The sequence below is a fragment of the Alligator mississippiensis genome, chromosome 1 (assembly GCF_030867095.1).
Source record: "Alligator mississippiensis isolate rAllMis1 chromosome 1, rAllMis1, whole genome shotgun sequence".
NCBI lineage: Eukaryota > Metazoa > Chordata > Crocodylia > Alligatoridae > Alligator > Alligator mississippiensis.
In genome coordinates, this window is record NC_081824.1 from 476529876 (window position 1) to 476543371 (window position 13496).

The window sequence follows — 13496 nt, forward strand, 5'->3', positions numbered from 1 at the left end:
GGATGGGGAAGGTGATGGGGGAGGTGGTGGGGGAAGACCAGACGTGTGCGGTGAAGGGTAGGAGGTTGGGGGATACGCAGCGGGTGTGGAGGGATATGTTGGAGTACGTGGGAGAGAGGGGGTGGAAGGTGGTGGTGGGCAGAGAGCCCTGTATAGAGGGGCGAGGAGCAGAATCTTGGTGAAGGGCTGTTTGGGAGAGGAATTCAGGGTGGAGAGAGGGGTGCACCAGGGGTGCCCCCTTTCTCCGGGGCTGTTTGTGTGTGGCATAGAGCCGTTGGCACGAAGGGTGAGGAGGGATGGGAGGGTGAGAGGAATGCCGGTGCTGGGGGGAGAAGATTTGAGGGTTACATTATATATGGATGATGTGATGTTTATGGTGTGGGATGAGGGGTCTCTGAGGAGGGCGGTGGAGGGAATTAAGGAATATGGGGAGGCAGCGGGGCCACGGGTGAACGAGGGGAAAAGCAGTTTGTTGGCAGTGGGGGAGTGGACCGGACTGGAGGAGGTGGGGTGGCGGGTGGAGAAGGAGGGTTTGAAGGTGCTGGGAGTGTATATGGATGTGAGGGGGAAGGGGGAACGGGCGTGGGAGGAGTTCGAGGGAGGGTGAGGAAAGTGGTAGGGATATGGGGAACGAGCAAGCTGTCGTTCAGGGGGAAGGTGGGGATTATGGAGCAGTTTTTGTTGCAGACAATTTTGTTTGCAGCAATGGTGTACCCGCCCACCTGGTTGCAGGAGAGGTGGGTGCAAAGGGAAATGTGTCTCTTTTTTTGGAGCGGGCAAACAGAGAGGGTGGCGAGGAGGGAGGTATAAGGGGGAGGACTTGGGAGGCTGGGGCGTGCCGGAACGAGAGGTTTTTCTGTATGTGCACTTTTGGAAAGGGGTGCTGAGAGTTGGGGGCCTGGAGGGGAGAAAAGTGGGGGCAATGTGTAGATATTGGGCGAGAAGGTATTTGAGGAGGTTGGGGTTATAAGCGGGGAGGTGGACGGGGTTGTGGGCCGAGAGACCGGCCAAGTGGTATGCACGGGGGTGGGGCTTCTTGAGGGCAAAGGGGCTGGAGGGTCGGAGTAGGCAAACGCCAGGGTTCGGAGAACGGAACGTGGAGCAACACCCCCAGGTCTCAAGGATGCCCTGATCCACTGACGAGAACGTTCGAGGCACGGAGACCCCAGCTAGGGCGGAACGGCGACTGCGGATCCCGGAGGACCCTCCCAGGAGGGTAGACCAGCGACCCCGAGCCGGTGAAGAACCCCGATGCACAGCCACCCCACGATGTCGGGACCCCGACAGGCGGCGGCGGACTCCCGACCATTGATCGACCCCTAGAGGCAGAGAGACTCTCGGAGCCCGGAACCCCGGCTGACGAGAGCCGCCTCCCAGCAGAAGACCCAGGAGTCCGAGGACGCCCCCGGACGATGACAGAGCGCCCCGAGCGACAGCGGACCCCTCCGGACCCCCATGGCACCTTGGTGACAACGGCGGGCCCCGAACGGTGACAACCCCTGGACCCCAGCAGTCCCGAGGATGCCCCCCCCAGGGTCTCCCCACGCAAGCCATATTCAAAGACCACACAGAAAGTGGTATCACATCAGAAACCCCACCGGACCAGACCTTCAGGGACCGCCCGACGGAGACACCTGCCCCGACGACGCCACTGTGCAGGCCTCCGCCCAGGGACCCCCGACCGGACACGACACCCCAACCAGACAGACCACCTCCCGGACCCCCGGGGCCACCCGAGGCCCCCGTCCTGCCGAGGATTCCGGAGCCGCCGGGAGGAACCAAGCCACCGGGTGCCCTCTCGCCCCCGAGCGTGCCGGAATCTCCCGGTGCAGAGCCCTCCCCACAGCAGAGGCAGACCCTCTGGCTGGAGGAGCTCTCCCAGGCCACCACCTTTGAGGCTTTCGAGGCCTCGGTGGCCCGGCTCACAGAGGAGCTCTCAGCGGCCTCCCGGCCCGGCCAACCCCAAGGAAACAACAGCAGACCGGCGACGCGAAGGGACCACAGACCACAGCCGCAGAGGTGACCCAGGCGCCAGTGCTACGACCCGGCGGCAGCCTCCCAGATCCAGAAGCTGTACCGTCCCAAGGCGGTGAGAGAGATCCTGGAGGGACCCTCGGCCTTCTGCCAGGTCCCCTGGGAGGCTCTTTTCAGCTATTTCAGCACGATCTTCAACCTCCCAATGGAAGCCGCCGCCCCACGCCCTGCGACCGTCGAAGCACTGACCCCCGTGCCCCCAGCAGAGGGGCTCAAGGACGCCTTCACGCCGCAGGAGGTGCAAGCCCGCCTGAAGAGGACCAGGGACACCGCCCCCGGCAAGGACGGGATCAGGTACGGTCTCCTTAAAAAACGTGACCCGGGCTGCCTTGTTCTTTCTGTTCTCTTCAACAGGTGCAGAGAATTCTGGCGCACCCCTGCTGCCTGGAAGAGGGCCGTGACGGTCCTCATCCATAAGAAGGGAGACCCAAATGACCCGGACAACTGGAGACCCATCACCCTGTGCTCCACCGTCGCTAAACTCTGTGCCAGCTGCCTGGCGGGCCGCATCACCGACTGGGCGGTAACCGGCGGAGCTGTCAGCCAGAGCCAGAAGAGGTTCATGTCTACAGAGAGCTGCTACGAACACAACTTCACCCTCCAGATGGCCCTGGACAACGCCCGGAGGACCAGGAAGCAGTACGGGGTGGCGTGGCTGGACATTTCCAACGCCTTCGGGTCCGTGCCCCACCGCCACATCTTCGGCACCCTCCGTGAGCTGGGCCTGCCAGACGGCGTCATCGACCTGGTGTGCGAGCTCTACCGCGGTTACACCACGACCGTCCGCACCACCGACAGGGAAACCAAGGAGATCCCCATCCGGTCGGGAGTGAGACAGGGCTGCCCCCTCAGCCCCATCATATTCAACCTGGCCATGGAACCGCTCCTTCGAGCCGCGGCAGGCGGCCCTGGCGGGCTCGACTTCTACGGCCAGAAGTTGAGCGTCTGGCCTACGCCGACGACCTCGTGCTCCTCGCCCCCGACGCCACCCAGCTGCAGCAGATGCTGGACGTGACGTCCGAGGCGGCCAGGTGGATGGGCCTGCGTTTTAACGTTGCCAAGTGCGCTTCCCTGCACATCGACGGGAAGCAGAAGAGCCGCGTCCTGGACTCCACCCTCACGATCCAGGGCCAGGCGATGCGGCACCTGCGTGACGGCGAGGCCTACTGCCACCTGGGGACACCCACCGGCCACTGGGCCAGGCAGATGCCGGAGGAGACCATCAACGGCATCGTGCAGGACGCACGCAAACTCGACTCGTCCCTGCTGGCCCCCTGGCAGAAGATCGACGCCATGAACACTTTCCTCATCCCCCGCGTTGCGTTCGTCCTGAGAGGCTCGGCGGTCCCCAAGATCCCCCTCAAGAAAGCGGACACCGAGATCCGGTAGCTGCTGAAGAAGTGGCTGCACCTGCCGCTGAGGGCCAGCAACGAGGTCCTGCACATCTCCTACTGGCAGGGGGGTGCCAACGTGCCCCGCATGGGAGACCTCGGTGACATTGCCATGGTCACCCACGCCTTCTGCCTCCTGACCTGCCTGGACACGACGGTAAGTATCATCGCCGCCAGCACCCTAGAGGAGACCTCCTGCAAGAGGATCGGCAGGCAACCCACCGGACGTGACTTGGCCACCTTCCTCAGCGGCTCGCTGGAGGGCGAGTTCAGCCGAGACGGCGGGGATTTTGCCTCGCTGTGGAGCCGAGCCCGCAACGCCACGCGCCGCCTCGGGAAGCACATCGGCTGCGCCTGGACTTGGACCGAGGAGCGCCGGGAGCTGGCAGTCTCCCTGCAGCCAGCCCCGCACGCCGACTCTGTGACCGTGACACCTCGCACGAGGACCTTCCTGGAGAGGTTCCTGAAGGACGCCGTCCGCAACAAATATGCCGGCGACCTGAGGGCCAAACCCCACCAGGGCAAGGTCTTCGGCGTCACCTCGAAGTGGGACGCCAGCAACCACTTCATGCCTAGCGGGAGGCTTCACGTGCTTCGCGGACTGTCGCTTCCTCCACCGCGCCCGCCTCAACTGCCTGCCTCTCAACGGGGCCGTCCGCTTTGGCCACCGGGACAAGAGGTGCCGACGGTGCGGCTACGCGGCCGAGACCCTCCCCCACGTGCTGCGCAGCTGCAAGCTGCACGCCAGGGCCTGGCAGCTCCGCCACAACGCCATCCAGGACCGTCCGGTGAGGACCATCCCGGCCGCCGCGGGGCAGGTCTCCATCAACCGCACCGTCCCGGGCTGCAAGAGCCAGATGCGCCCCGACATCATGATCACCGACGAGGAGGTCAAGAAGATCGTCATCGTGGACGTCACCATCCTGTTCCAGAACCAGGGCCAAGCCTTCACAGACGCCCGGGCTCGCAAGCGGGAGAAGTACGCCCCGCTGGCCGACACCTTGAGGGGCCACAGCTACGACGTGACGGTCGACGTGCTGATCGTGGGAACGCTCAGAGCCTGGGACCCCAGTAACAAGAGCGTCCTGCGCGCCTGCCGCGTCTCCCGCCGCTACGCCAAGCTGATGCGCTGCGTCATGGTGTCCGACACCATCCGGTGGTCCCGCGACATTTAGGTGGAGCACATCACAGCCCACCACCAGTACACGGATCCCACCAGGAGAACTGCCACCGGACCGGACTCAGAGGGGACCGCCTGAACACCCCCCCACTCTGCACCAGACAGACCTTCACTTCAAGAGGACTCATCAACAACGGACAACGACCCTGCGCCAACCGAGGAGGACCCCCGCGATAGACTATATCTAGACTGAGACACTTTTTCCTTGGACCACTTCTTCCACCATTGCGGACCATTGTCACGGGTATGTGTGTTTCTATCTTCTTTTTCTCTCAGCGTTGCGAAACGCCCCCCTCCCCTTCCCCACTCCCCTCTCCCCCGGGCTTAGTTGGCTAACTTTGTATCGCATGTAACTTAGTTGCGTTCCCCACCTCACCCCCATCCTTCTATTGTTAGTGCCTCGCCCGGGCGCTCTGTATTTCCCTACCGGCTTTGTCATCTTTTTTTTGGATTTACAATCCTTAACATCTACTAATAAAAGTCTGTTCTTATCAGTTTGAGAACTGATACGTCCTCGATGTGAGGCCTGTAGAAGGCCATGATCAGAGCACCGGGGAAGACGGAGGGGACAGCGGTGCAGAGAGAGATGGCAGCTACGAAGGCGAGGCCCAATATGCAGATCGGGATGCAGATTGGTATGCAAATGACGGCGGAGATGAGAGCTGAGGAGGATAGAGTTCAGGAGCAGCGGTGGCGATGGGGAAACCAGATCGGCGGAAGGGACGACGACAACAGAGTTGGTGAGCGAATGGCGGAGGAGGAGGAAGGGTGGACGCGTGTGCAACGGAAAGGGAAGGCCCAAGTGGGAGCGGGGGGGCAGAAGACCCCTGAAGAGAGAGGAGCGTCGCTGGTGGCACCAAGTCGTCGGGAGACCCTGGGGCAAGAGAAGGAGGCGGTAGGAGTGGCGGATCCTGAAGAGGAAGAAAATGGATGGTGAAGGTAAGCCTTGTCCTTGAGGGATATAAGAGAAACAAGACTCTGCGGCGTGGAGACTTTATGGCCAAGGTCCATTTGAAGACCCTCAAAGTAAATCCGAGGGACTTGCACTGCGTGGTGGCCTTTGACAACAGGAAGGTCTGGAACGTGACTTTTGAGACTGAGAAATGTTATGCTGCCTTTTGCAAGGCACATGAGGAGGCCTTGGACAGAGGGGAGCTGGAGGAGTTGGTGTTTGATATGGGGCGGAAGGCACGGGAGAGAGTGCTATATATTAAGATGTTTACAGACATGGCGCAGAAGGACGACGTGAGAAGATGGTTGGAGCAGAGGGTGGAGAGTGTGACGTTTGTAGAAAAAGAATGTGATCGCTGGGGGGTTTGGACGGGGGCATGGAGGGCGGAAGTGGTGCTCCATGAGGTGGTGGGGAGCCCTGGGGCGGTTAAGCACTTGGCTTCAGCGGTGCAAGTTGGGCCGTGTAGGGGATATGTGGTGTATCACGACCAGCCCAAGCTGTGCAATCGGTGCGGGCAGCAGGGGCACATACAGCAGATGGTTCCCCACCCCACCCCACCCCCATCCTTATATTGTTAGTCCCTCGCCCGGGTGCTCTGTATTTCCCTATCGGCTTTGTCATCTTTTTTTTGGATTTACAATCCTTAGCATCTACTAATAAAAGTCAATCTGTTCTTATCAGTTTAATATCTGATATGTCCTCGATGTGAGGACTTTATATTAAATGGATTTTTGGAACTGGGAGATGGACTCGGAGCTTGCTCCATCCACCCCACGCATCGGCCTGGTATTGCAGTGCCTCCAGGAGCGGTGCACCTCTCCTCGGGGAGAACTTGCTGCTGTCAAAAAGTAGATCTCGTCGCTTCTTCAGAGACATCTGGGGGGGGCTGGTGCCGGGCAGGGACCCCCGACAGTCTGGCAGGTTTTGCAGAATAATGCTGCTTCACGTTGTACTCCTTGCAGACAGCTACTTTCTCTTGGCAAATCAGACACAGGATGTTCCCGTTTTGTTCAATAACAAAAAAATCAGTGGTCCAACTATCTTTGGAAACTTGACATTCAGCATCAATTTTTCGTTTCCTCTCATTTACCATTTTTTGAGCGTAGCGTAGGCCCTGTAGCTAAGACCCAAATTAATTTTAGTCATAGAAAAACTAGTTTGGCAGAGACAGGTGAAGTTAAAAACAACTCACCAGTTCAAGATCACCATTTGATTACTATGTAATAATTCTGTGGTATCAATATGGACCCTCACCCATCATGTATACTCATAATGTGGAAGGTACAGCCTGACACATGCAGGTGCTGCCATCATATGCCAAGTGCAACCTCAAATGCCGACGGGGAGTCAGGGCAGGACTAGGACCTTAGTCTCCTGGTGCCAGTCCCAGTGTCTCTGTCTCATGGCTGGGGCAGCCCAGGTGCCGCGCCCCGCTCCCGCTGAGCCTGGCAGGTCCCAGGAGGTGACCCGGATGCCAGGGGCAAAGGAGCGGAGCCAAAGGAGACGTAGCAGGCACTTGATGAGCTGCATGGCGGCCCGTGGGCCGTGTGTTGGACAAGACTGGGTTAAAGGGTCTTGCCCCTCCGCTCACAGTCAGACCGAATCCATATTTGGGCTCACAAAGAAATTTGACCCCATGGTCAGATTGGTATGGGCTGGGGGGGCGAAGGGGTTGCCTCCCTCCTTGGGGGCATGGAGATCTACCTGAGATCTCTCGAGTGAATATTAACATTTTGCAGAAGCAGGACGTTGGCTGCCACGTTCCCCGTGTGTTACCTGTGGCAGGTTAGGGCCTTAAGGCCTGTGTGGTGTCAGGGTTGGGGGTAGTTTTACTGAGAGGTTGCATTATGGATCTGCACAGGGTGCCTCAGATAAGGACGATTCGCCTCAGGCAGGGGGTTGGACTAGATCACCTATGAAGATCCCTCCTAGCCTGAGTTCTGTTCTGCGAAATCCAGGCAGGGTCGCTACGCGTTCAGCCAGACTGTGCCAAACTGGACAGGTTTAAAATGCGACCTGAGGAAGGGCACTTGGGCTAAGAAAAGACTGTCCAAAACCCCAAGGCTGAATCGATTCAACCTTCGCAGATTAGGCTGAACCAATAAGCACGTGAACAGACGTTCATTTTGATTCTGGAAATGCAGCCGTATGTCTGCAGTGCTCAGGCCAGAAACCGGGGGAAGCTACAGCATGTTTCCCTGCCTGGCTGGAGCAGACAGCCTGCACAAGGCTAGCCCTCTCACCCTGAGGGGTAGGGGAGTGCAGGGGGGGTTGAGTTTGAATTTGGAGGGGAACTGGGACAGAAGTTCAGTAAACCAATTTCACGTAAATAAATTAAGTCTGATATTACATTCATCCAGGTTTATCTTAAACCGGTGTTGGCCATTTTGAAAGCAGTTTATGTACACTGAACTTCTGTTGTGTTACAGATCCGAACTGGTTTCCATTCACTTATACAGGTTTATGTGTAACTTGTCCTTAGCCTTGATGACCAAAGGCTTGTCCAACACGTCTGTCAACTATGCACTGGTCAAACAAAAGATATCACAGAAATCCTTGACTTTTTAAAATGAAACTTTGGGTTTTAAAAATTTGGGAGGAGGTGTACGTGTCAGGTAGACTCTCTAGCATGAGAGCTGCATGGCATGGACTCGAGACAATAGCCTTACAAATGCCAGCTGTGAACACACGAAGCATACAATATGGGATAGGTTTTTACCCCTGTAACAGAATGGGCCTTCAGCTCTAGACAGACAGGGTTCTGGGGGTGGATGTGATATGTTAAGCTATCAATTTAGTTGCTCTAATAAAATATATGACTTCCACCCAAACAACCGTGTCTGCCTGCGGCCTTAGATCAACATGGTTACAGCCAACAACCCTTGAAATCTAGTTTCTCAACTTGGGCCAACTTATAGCAACTTTGACTACTTTATTTACTCAGGTAACTGTCTCGGACGGCCGGAACCGACTCGAGGTGATATACAAATTGCTCGGTCGTTTGGGCGGGCTGGTGAATGGAGAGGCAGACAAAGCGTATTGGTTGCAAAAAACTTTACTTACGCCGCTAGTAGCCGCGACGCAGGTGGTCCGGTCGCTTAAACAACTCCACTAGTTGCTCCAGCTGGCAAGGCTCAGGCCAGCGAATCTGTCCACAAATTAAGCCGGCAGGGAAAGGGTACGTCGAAGGATTGCGCTCGGCAACGGGGAGAAGAATCGATAGGTGATCAGGCTATCGATCAGCTCAGCCGCAAGTCAGATATCTTTAGAGGCACTCTGCAGCGTGCTCAAAGTTCTCCGACTTGGGCGGAAGTCGCACAACATTTTACACGGCTAACAAGCCAATCGCTAGCCACCACGTAGGAATAATTTAGAACTGGCCAATAGTGGGACACAAATTTGCATGCGAATGGCGGGAACTCTCTTGCGCCCGAGTTTTCTGTTGCAGCAGAAAACTTTTGCTGTGCAAGAGACTCTCATGTGGCGGGAAAATTCCATCGTGTCGAGGCACCAAAATCATTGGGTTGTGACATGCCCCCTTCCCGACGGCACAACTGGGATTTTAGACACATGAGCACGTTATAAGGAATTTTTGTTTCAGGATTCACTGACCTGACGGAGCTTAAGCAACCAACATATATATATATAAACAAACAATTTTACAGACCGGTCTTTTTAACAAACTATACAATACAATAACTTAAACATATAACAACAACTATTAGTCATCATCTGATTGGAGAACATCTGTTTGGGACTCCCCTCGTTTATTAGTCAGTGGAATACAATAAGGCTCATAACGAAGTACTGGTAGCGAAACATCCGTCTTCTCCCACAGCAGACAATGCCAATTAAAATACTTCCAAGTATTAGAAGGATAATTCCACCCACTACACTAGCGATGATGGTATCCCACTTGCGTTCCTGTATTATTGTTAGGGTGAATGCTGATGCTAAACCCGTAACGCTATTAGTTAAAGGATACTATGAAACCGTGGGTGATCGTGTGGTGTTGATGGTGGAGAGATCTAATACATGAATAGTTTTTTGATCGCTTCCTTGACCAAGGGAATTTGTCACCCCACAAATGTAAGTCCTGCCATGATTGTAGGTTAGTGAGCTATTGAAATGCAGGGTATTGTTTACAACCAGTAAGCCTTTAGGCCATCGTCCATCTATTCTGGCCCAGGTAAACTTTATAGGCGGTGGTTTAGAATTAGCATTGCACTTAAGTTGAACATTTCTTTGCCTAAGAAGCCAATTTCTATTATAGCCAGTTATTGACACTTCAGGAGCATATTGGATGTCTAGTACGTGAGAATACCTTATTTCCCTGTCCAAAGCTGGGTGTTTCACAATACAAGTTATATGCCTTCCCCTCGCAAATTTAGTGGGAATGATCTTATATCAGCTTATAACTGTTACCGTTCTATTTGGAAAGGAAATTAAACTATTCTCTATTTTACCAAAATCTCTTTCCCAACTTATATTTGCAGCGGGTTTCCCAGTCCCTGCTGAACAGATAGATGCCACTGTCCAATTTTTACCATCTATTAAGGGAGGAGTTGGTTCCTTTGTAAAGCTCACAGTGGGTTCGACAATTACAGTTATAGTTGTTAATGACTCTGCATTTCCTAATGGGAACGTGACTGCTTTGCATTTATATGTTCCTTCATCATAGAAACTCACATTATTTAGGTTGATTGTTATATCATTGAACAAAGAGGTTTTAAATGACACTCTTTCAGGGTATTCTTTTTGAATAGAAAACCCATATTCAGGATGATGCACAACAATAGTTTGCGCACTTTTCTCATGCAATTTTTCCCACAATATTTGTATTATGGTTTCATTCATGTCAATTATACAACACCGTTCACCAATCAAGGACATGTCAGAAGACATACACGAACAAGTAGTGGAGCAAGTCAAGAAAAGTCTGGTAAAATTGGCTTGCAGTTGGATGAATCAACTGATGTCTCAAATTGCGCACAACCTCTCGTTTTTTGCTCGATATGTGCATGAGAATCATGTCAAAGAAGAATTTCTCTTTTGTGAACTGCTGAAAGAAACAACCAAGGCAGCAGACATTATGGCTACGATGAATGAATTTTTTCCTTTTTTCCAGCCTTCCCTAGGACCTTGTAGGAGCTATTTGTACTGATGGTGCTCCTGCTATGTTGGGGAAATATTCAGAGTTCACCGCTCTCGTCAAAAAGGTGAATCCAAATGTGATCTCTAGTTATTGCATCCTCCTCCCTCTTATTTGAAAGACGTGTTGGATGTTGTCATCCAGGCTGTCAACTTGATCAGAGCAAGGGCATTGAATCACTGCATGTTCAAAGCGCTGTGCGAAGGAAGCGGTTGGGTCTGAACACACTGTACTTCTGCTTCACACAGAAGTACGCTGGTTATCCAGACAAAAAGTTCTGACAAGAGTTTTTGAACTTTGAGATTTAATTGAAATGTTTCTGCATGAAAACGGATCAATTCTGCTTCAGTGTTTCATAGGTCCGAACTTTGTGGGTTGTTCGCCATCCCTCGCAGATGTGTTCACAATTCTAAACTCATTGAACATTTCAGTCCAAACTCGTTGAACATTTCAGTCCCAGGTGAAGAAGTGACTATCTAGGAGGACAAAAAAGTCAAATCCTTTCAAGACATTCCCCAAGAACCAATTATACAAGGCGTGCTGAATGCACAGCAGTTAGGACAAAACATCTTAGAGACATTTGTTGCTGATTGACTTGTGCATAAAGCTGTCATCGTACGTGCACCAATCTCAAAGTTAAAAACTCTTGCTTCCAGTACAGTTAGCAACAGAAAAACACAAAACAACAGACCGCAGTCATCAGAGCTGATCGAGAACTTTTCAGACGCCTGCTTGTATCTATGGATGTCGATAACCTCCTGAGGCAAGAACTCTCTACTGTACTGCTATCGCTGGTTACAACGAACGGAAACTTGAGACCAGCAAACAAAGCTTAACTACTCTCCATTTTGGAAGAAATATTTCATAGCCAAGTTTGAAAGAAGCCCTGACTCCAACATGTGTAGTGATTGGTGGTGTGGCTGTGGCTCAGGCCATGGGAAAACCCAAGGATGCAATGACTTTTGGAGACCATGCGGATGCTTTTGCGGTGAATATCGTGTCCAAGTTCAAGGAACCTTGCAGCAGGGTAGAAGTTGTGTTCGACAGCTACAAAGACCCGTTGATCAAGGATGTTACTAGAAAGTGTTGAATTGGGAAAGGAAGGAAATAAGAATTGGAATTAGCAGCAGGGACATCATGTTGCCTGTGCAATGGAGAACAGTGATTGAATCCAAGGAAAACAAGGCATGCAAACACTTGTTAGGTTCCTCAAAAGGGAACTCTTACAGCAAACATTACATGGTGACAAAGAACTAACAGTCAGTGGTGGTAATGCTGGTTATGCTGCCTCAACTGCAAGAAACACGGCCCACCTCCACTCCGCACAAGAGGCGGCAGGCACCCACGTGATCTTGCTTCTTTCTGAAGCAAAGTCAGAAAGATGTAACACAGTCATTGTCACAATGTGGTAGCTCTATCCAAATAAAGCTTCTGCTGACCTGACCCAAAAGTTTGCTGTGTGTGTTTTCCACGACGACAAGCCGTGACACCGAAGTCCTATTGCTATTGATTGCATTCTGGCCTTGTCTCAGCAGTGAGCTGTGGATGAGAGCAAGCCCATCAAGAACTCAACAACACATTGCTGTGCACAAGGTGGAGTGCTGTGATGAACTAAGGGACGGACTGCTGGGTTTTCATGCCATCGCGGGGTATGATACCACAAGCTAACTTGCAGGAATTTCTAAAAAGTTTGCTTGGAAGATCTGTGAAACTCCTCATCTCCTGTCTCAATCTGAAGTACCTCACACACCAGATGCCCAAGCACTGGCCATTAGACTCAAGGCCCCCCACGGAGGATGCCTGTGCTTAATTTTCGCTCATTTTTTGATGTAAGTAAGAATAATTTTTCTGTTGCGAAGAGCTCAGAAAGATCAATCGCCACAGACAGGGCAGAGCTGTTTTTAGTACTACAGATTCCCATTTGAAACCTCTAGTTTTCTCTTGTGAATTGGGTTTGCTGCGGCCCCCGATAGAGAATCAAGTTCTAGACCAGCGGTTCTGAACCAGGCTACATGTACCCCCAGGGGGTACATGAAGCCTTATCGGGGGTACGTGAGATATATTTCATACACCGTCTAACACAGGTCGAAGGGCCTAAAAAATGTGAAATTGCTGGGGCTTTAGTGTCGTTAAAATGCACACGCGCATGGAAACCAGATATCCTACTCCTGCTCCATGCCTCAACCTTGCACCAGAAACGTTGCTCCAAACACCTGTCACTCAGTCGTGTAGTCAAGTCTTTGAACATAGTTGTGTGTTGGAAGTTGTTGTGTTTACGTTTGAGTTTTTTACGTCATTTTTTTTATGCACGTGGCGGTTCCACGCAAGTAACAGTATACATCTGCTTTTTCCTTTCATTTTGGTAAGTACCTATGTTCAATTTTACATTGTTACCAACCTATGATGTATGTTTTAAGGGTTTTACTTTGCACTATTTTTCAGGGACTGAATTCTTGCTTCGTCCATTGATTTATCATGTCAAAGAAGTGTTATTACTAGGATTCGCCTGTGCAGTTTGGCTTTACGTTCATGCTTGATACACATGATTTACAAAAGCCACAATGCTTCCTTCGCTCAAAAGGTACTTTGCAATGGATATATGAAGCCATCTAAACTTAAAGAGCACCTTCAGACTGTTCACCCTGAAAATACTACAGACCCAGAAGCTTTATTCAAACTCAAGCGATCACAACTTGAAACGAGCACACTCTCCAATCATGGATTTACTCCCCAGAAGCCAGCACTAGAGGCAAGTTATCACGTGGCATTAAAGATGGCCACAGAAAA

At 52.6% G+C, this 13496-nt stretch overlaps 1 pseudogene; it reads left to right on the plus strand.

Annotated features, from left to right (window-relative positions):
- The first annotated feature begins 6176 nt into the window (after window positions 1–6176).
- Window positions 6177–6377, plus strand: LOC132247823 (U2 spliceosomal RNA; annotated as a pseudogene).
- Window positions 6378–13496: the final 7119 nt, after the last annotated feature.